This window comes from Neophocaena asiaeorientalis, unplaced genomic scaffold, assembly GCF_003031525.2.
Source record: "Neophocaena asiaeorientalis asiaeorientalis breed wild unplaced genomic scaffold, Neophocaena_asiaeorientalis_V1.1 scaffold7, whole genome shotgun sequence".
In the NCBI taxonomy this organism is placed as follows: Eukaryota; Metazoa; Chordata; class Mammalia; order Artiodactyla; family Phocoenidae; genus Neophocaena; species Neophocaena asiaeorientalis.
Genome location: NW_020185337.1, coordinates 5258928 through 5265456, shown reverse-complemented (window position 1 = coordinate 5265456; position 6529 = coordinate 5258928). Strand labels below are relative to the sequence as shown.

At 37.3% G+C, this 6529-nt stretch overlaps 1 protein-coding gene across 1 annotated transcript in view; it reads right to left on the bottom strand.

The window, feature by feature from the left end:
• Window positions 1-789, bottom strand: part of INPP4B (inositol polyphosphate-4-phosphatase type II B) — a 480337-nt gene extending 479548 nt beyond the window's left edge. Inside the window, exon 1 of the mRNA XM_024736048.1 lies at window positions 757-789. The gene's annotated coding sequence lies outside the window, so the exon portion shown is untranslated. The remainder of the gene's footprint in view (window positions 1-756) is intronic.
• Between the last annotated feature and the right edge of the window lie 5740 nt (window positions 790-6529).

Here is a 6529-nt window from a genome sequence, read left to right as displayed (position 1 = left end):
CCCCACCCCCGCCCTTCACCCTTCCGTTAAAGGCAGGTGATGACACGAAAAGAAGCAGAGTGCCTCCCTTCCTCTTTGCAGAAAGGGTAGCATGACTGAGAAAAAGCTTTCATTATAACTAACACTTTATAAGGTTGAATGACTATATTGCTGAAATCAGTGTTTATTCTCATTAAATACTTTTTTCTTATTCTGATACCTGTAATAACAATGAAATAAATATATACGCATGAGCAAAGTACACACAGAAAGGCATAGCCCCTACATAAACACAGCTCTTCTCTTACATTGCCACAGCCAAAGTACTCATTCTTAAATCCTTCTCCAACCACAGTTCATTACATACCCTAAGAAAGGTTTTTCATTATTGCTGTTTATTTATTTATGCACCTGAAAAGGAATAAAAACCATTTCTAATTTGGGTACTGTCAAATCATACTCTACCTTCTTGCAATTAAAACACAAATTTACTTAAGACACTACTTGCCTAAAACAAGCCTGTTTCCAAAATAGACACTCCATGAAATTTGCTAGTAACAGTTGAATGCTCAGGAGCAGAGCAAAGCTTCAATTAAAGGATTACACTTCCGGAGCTAAAATGGGAGAGACCGGAAGCTCAGGACCGAACCTTTCTGCTTTCATTGTCTCTGACTTTAGTTTGGTTTTGATTATTCTTTTCCCTTTTCTTTTTCTATTCTTCTTTTTGCTGTTGGGTAGAATTAGAAATTACACGGAGAAGGAGCAGTCTGATCTTACCAAGGAAGTTGTTTTGCTCAAATCGTTTCTTTCGTTTTCAAGTTGGCTCTCAGCTCTGCCTTTGTGCGATCTGAACCTTCCTCGCTTCTCGTGAGTCACCGAGGTCCAAAGTCTGCCCCACAGCATTACCTGAACGCTTGAATCACCCAGATACTGGCTTGCTTGCAGGAACTCTGCTTTGCCTCGTATAAAAATGGGCTTCAGAAATGTTTAAACAATAACTAAATGAAGAAATAAAGGACCCGGACATTGGATTTCACTGCTATCAATCATCATGCCCTTTCTCTCTCTCTGTAATATCATGTACATTTCTAAGCACGCCAAAGAAGTTAATGAAAATTAGGCACTTAATGGATTTTTCCAAAAACACTCGAAAGTGACAGCTCTCCAGAACCAATGGTCTCTTTCCCATGACTGATGTATTAAGAGCAGGAGTACGTCAACAATCTTGCTAGACAATCATAGATATACTTAACTGTTACTGAAGATGATATTATTTGAAAAGACATACTTCAGCATAGAATTCAGTGCTACTCGGGATTGAGGCAGAATTGCTTCTCAGCTGGAAAAAATACCAAATAGATATTTTTGAACTTCTCAGTAGGTGATAATCCAGCAACTCTGAGAAACAATTCATAGGCATATGGAACAAATTACTATGGTAATTGCAGAAGGATTATGAATACTTTTAGGTCAGTAGTCTTGACCTTTTCAAAGCTAACTGTTCTGCTGAAACTAGAACTTAAACTAAATGGTTGCTATATTTACCTACTTTTTTTACATGAATGAAAGAGCAACTTAATGAATTATTTAAATATGCCAACTACATTTTTAATCTGTATTTGGGCATGAATAAGTACTTTTGTATCACATGGGACTGAGCCCACACACACATTCTGTCCCTCTGTCTTACAAATTCTAGATGGCTACTGGAGGCAAGAAGGAAAGAGAAAACTACGCAATCTTCCTTTATTTATCTTAATTTTGACCTTACATTTGGAAAAGATGAAGGATAATTCTGACCAGTGTTTGTTCAATTCTATAGCCTCTGGAACAGACAATATCAATTTCATAGGAATGCCATAACCATTTATTCCCATCACAGCAGGGCCGTCTGCCTGATGAAAACATAATTGGAAAAGCATCTTCTTATGCGGCATTGTAAACCATCTGCCATATTCAGGTTTTACAATATGTAGCAAACTCAAAAGAGAAAAAGTAGAAATAGAAGTTCCTGGAACAACATCAGGATCTAAGAACTCCAAAACACCACATTATTAGGGAAAGATACACAAAAATAAACAGCAAATTAACCTGCAAAATACCTACCACTGCAAATAATAATGGATTTTTATTGCTTTATACACATTCCTATGTATGCTTTAGTATATTCCCAACCCCTCAAAGAGTGATTTATTTGCTTTTGTTTATTTACAACCACACAGTGCTGTATACCAAATCTAAGTACTTTGTAAATATTAAATCATTCAACTTGCATAACAACCTTATACTGTGAGCACTGTCCTCATGCCCGTTTTACAAATGGGAAAAGTGAGCAAAAGAGCCAGGTTCGAAACAGTTTATAAAAGGATCTTTACCACTACCCTGTGCCAGTGATTGCTTCCTTTCTCTCCTATATAGTTATAAAAATTTCTCTAAAATATAGGTAATTCTTAAAAGCAGAGGATTATATTCTAAGAGTAATTTCAAAGCCAGCACCGTCATCCAAATTCACATTCTGGTACTCTGTAGTTCATGGAATATGTGCTTTCTTTCCTGAAAAGCTTTCATATAAAACATAGGTCGACATAAAAGGTGAAAGATGCTTTCATTCCACCACTGATGATGAAGAATACAGCGACTAGAGACAGTGGATTAGACCAACTGTGTGTGTATGTGTGTGTATATATGTGTGTGTGTGTGTGTGTATGTGTATAAAACACATGCCACCTCTCATATAAAAATGTTCTATATATAGGAAATATATAGGTAGGAAAATAAAATCAACATTTATTGTTCTGAGTGAGTAGCTAGGTATAAGAATCAATAAGACCCTTCTATGCAAAAAAAAGTACGAAAAAGTAGGGACTACCTAAAACTAAGAAAAAATTAATTCGTGTCTCCCTGCAGAGAACTACAAGATATGCTAAAGAAGTCCCATCATTTTTCAGTGTCTGTGAAAGAACAGAAAGAAAACACATTTGTTTCTTTATGTATCTCATTTCATACCAAATCACGAACCAATTTCCAATGACATTAATATGTTCTCTTGCTAAACAACCACAACCACATCCCAGGAGCCCCAGACTTTTCTCTCTCTGTCTCTTTTTTTTAAATCCCTGAATACTCATTTGAAAACTAACTTAGAGCCATCTTACACTCGTTCCTTTACCTGCTGAAAATTCTCAATGCATTATGAAAATTAAGTAAGTAATATTTTACTGCAAAGGTTTTTTTCATTAAAAAGGAATAGAAGGCTTCCCTGGCAGCACAGTGGTTAAGAACCCGCCTGCCAATGCAGGGGACACGGGTTCGAGCCCTGGTCTGGGAAGATCCCACATGCTGTGGAGCAACCAAGCCCATACGCCACAGCTACTGAGCCTGCGCTCTAGAGCCCGGGAGCCACAACTACGGAGCCTGCGCGCCACAACTACTGAAGTCCATGCGCCTAGAGCCCGTGCTCGGCAACAAGAGAAGCCACCGCAATGAGAAGCCTGCGCACCACAACGAAGAGTAGCCCCCGCTCACCGCAACTAGAGAAAGCCTGCGCGCAGCAACGAAGACCCAAAGCAGCCAAAAATAAATAAAATAAAATAAATAATAAAAAAGTAATAAAGCTAACATTTCTAAAGTGTTATTATTTGGCAGGGGGGATAAAATACAAACTGAAGGTTTGGCAAAAGTAATTTGGAGCTCATTTGAGTTGAGGGGGAGACTCAGTACCCTGCAATTGACTATAAACTCCAAGAAGGCAGGATCTAAGTTGATTCTAAACTTGGTAGGAAACTCAGAAGATGGTCTAGGATTAAGCCATTTTAAACTCTACTTAAAAGAAAAAGAAACGTATTAGCCATTTTTAAACAATATAAGTCACTTCAACATTTCTGCATATAAATAAATGCTTTTAAAGACCTCTTAATCATAGATTTCACCACCTGTAGCATATATGCAGCACATCTCACCTGACTGCTAATGAGTACTTTCTTCTCCTTTCATTTCAGGCCTCTTTTCTCTTTTTTACATCTCATCACACACACCACCACCCCTGAAGGAAGACATATCCTCCTCCAACCTATAACAACCAAAAGTCCCTCATCAGATCTCTCTTATTCTCAAGTTACACCTTGTAATTAACTCCCTCTGTTTTTCTACTTGGCTCCCATTAAATTTTCATCTTTTCACTAGCCCGACCCGCCTAACCAAAAATCTCTGGGAGTCCTCATTCAGTCCTACATTGTCTCCCAGAAAAGGAAGAATGCAAAGTGGGGCAGGAGGGGGAGGGGAGAAGATAGAGAGGACCTTGACATCCCCAGTTGGAAACCTACTATATGCATCCAGAAAAGCTTCAAATCCACCCAGCTCCCATCTTCCTCATCTTTTCTCTTTCTCTTCCTGCCTCTGATTTTTCATTTTGTCCCCATACCTTTACAACCTGGTTAACCTGAGCAAACTCTGATGTGATGATGTAAAGGAAGATAGCTGACCACCATTCACATATACTGATTAACATGTATGTTTACAGTAGGCCAATAATGGTTATATATAATCATAAGCGCCTAAGAATCGTTGTTGTGTGTTTTATTTAATAACAACACTCCATTCTTATCACATGTGCTCATTCTTCATAAGTGTTTTGCATAAGTAGTATAATTATCTCCTTGCAATTAAAAAAATCAAAGAAATATTGTTTCACACCTTTCTAGAGATTGAAAATATTGGCCTGGCAAGTGGAAAAGTAAGTTTTATTAACAGCCATGGAAGTAAATAAAGTGATACTTTGAGGATTTTGGCAAAGGGACGGCAAAAAGTTAATTCAAATCACATTATTACAGAAGAGAACACCAATTAGTTAAAGAAAACATAGATGTATGTTTTAGCCAAGTGGTACTTTTAAAGGCTATGCTGATAAATAGTGCTTAATAGTGCCTGAAAAAGAGAAAACATTCAGTAATCATTTACTAATTGAATAAATGAGTGAATGAATAAATGAATTGCTTTCTGGTTTATACCAGGATGGTTAAATTGGAAAATAAATTTGGAAATATTTTAGGCATTTTCTACATGCTTCAGTTATATATTACTGCTTCATAGTTAACAAAACTGACGATTTCGTTTTCTTGGGTTGTCAGTAACAGGTTCCATTAACTGTATCTTCCCTTTCCAAAGCCCTTCCTGTCTTTGAAGATGGGCTGTCACACTGCCCTGTTGTTGAATTCAATAGATTTAAAAAGATCTATATCACTGGCACATAAAACTATGAAATTCTGTTCAACAGCTGGATTGTAAGGAAATGATGCCATCTCCAGCCTCCTGAGAGGTGCTGGGCACTGACACACATGTGGCACCCAGGGAGGCCTGAGAGCAAAGTATACCTGTGCAGACAAGCTCTGGAGTGTCTCCCATCTGGAAGCTTCCTCCAGGAATAAGTGAGAAGTTACACTGATGCTGGTGTAGCAATGGGACGCAATCTCTTAGCAATACTGAGGAGTTGGTGGGAAGTTGGAAAGACATCAAAATACAACATTGCTTCTCACAACCACAACACTATATTCTGGCAAAAGCACAAGTAGGTGAGAAATTTGCATGTGATTATTATTTATAGAGAAAGACCCCCTCTGCTCCTCAGCTTGTAGGATTAGTATAAATACAGACAAGTAAGCGAGGATTTAGTGATTTGAGATTTTCTTAAGTATGGAATTTTTTATCTGGGTGAGAATTTTCCAATTCCCCCTCTTATTAGCCCTTTGACCTGAGACCAGATTCTTATACTCCCTGTACCTTTCTTTTCTATATTGTAAAATTGAAAGAGATAATATGCACTTACCTTCTACATTTGTGAGTCTCATAGTTGGCACTAAGTAAATTTTCAATGAATGGCTGACAAGCATTGAATAGGTCCTCAATGAATGTAAATATATGTATATATACATATTTACATAATATTATATAATTATATACTGTTCATTTATTATATAAGTGTATATTACATATATTATATATTATACATTATATATTTATTATATATTATGATACAATATACTGCATAATATGATATATGTTTGAATTATATATTATATTAATATTATATATGTACATGCTATATGTTTTATATATATATATATACGCTTACGTGTATTTTAAAGCATTACAGTGGCAAGGAGGGCACCTTGGCTAGTTTGGGTGGGTTACACGAGATGTGGCCCTCAACGCCCCACAACTATCTCTACCTATTGCAATCCTTACCCCAAAACCCCTGGTTATGGCAGGAGGAAGGGAAATAGAAATACCAACCCCAGTACTAAGCTCTTTATCACAAAAAAAAAGGGTTGGTAAAGCCAAACAAAACAAAACAAAAACATTCTTCTGTCAGCTGGTTCATTTGCCCCTTTTCCTGTTCTCTGTACGCTCTTGCTTTCCACAGAGGAGAACTACATATTTAGGTACCAGTGACTAGAAATGGGGAGAGGACCCCATGGAACGGCCGGCCAAGCACACATGTGGAAACCTGAAGAATAATTAACTGTCACATCAGAGTAAAGTGTTATATGCCAAT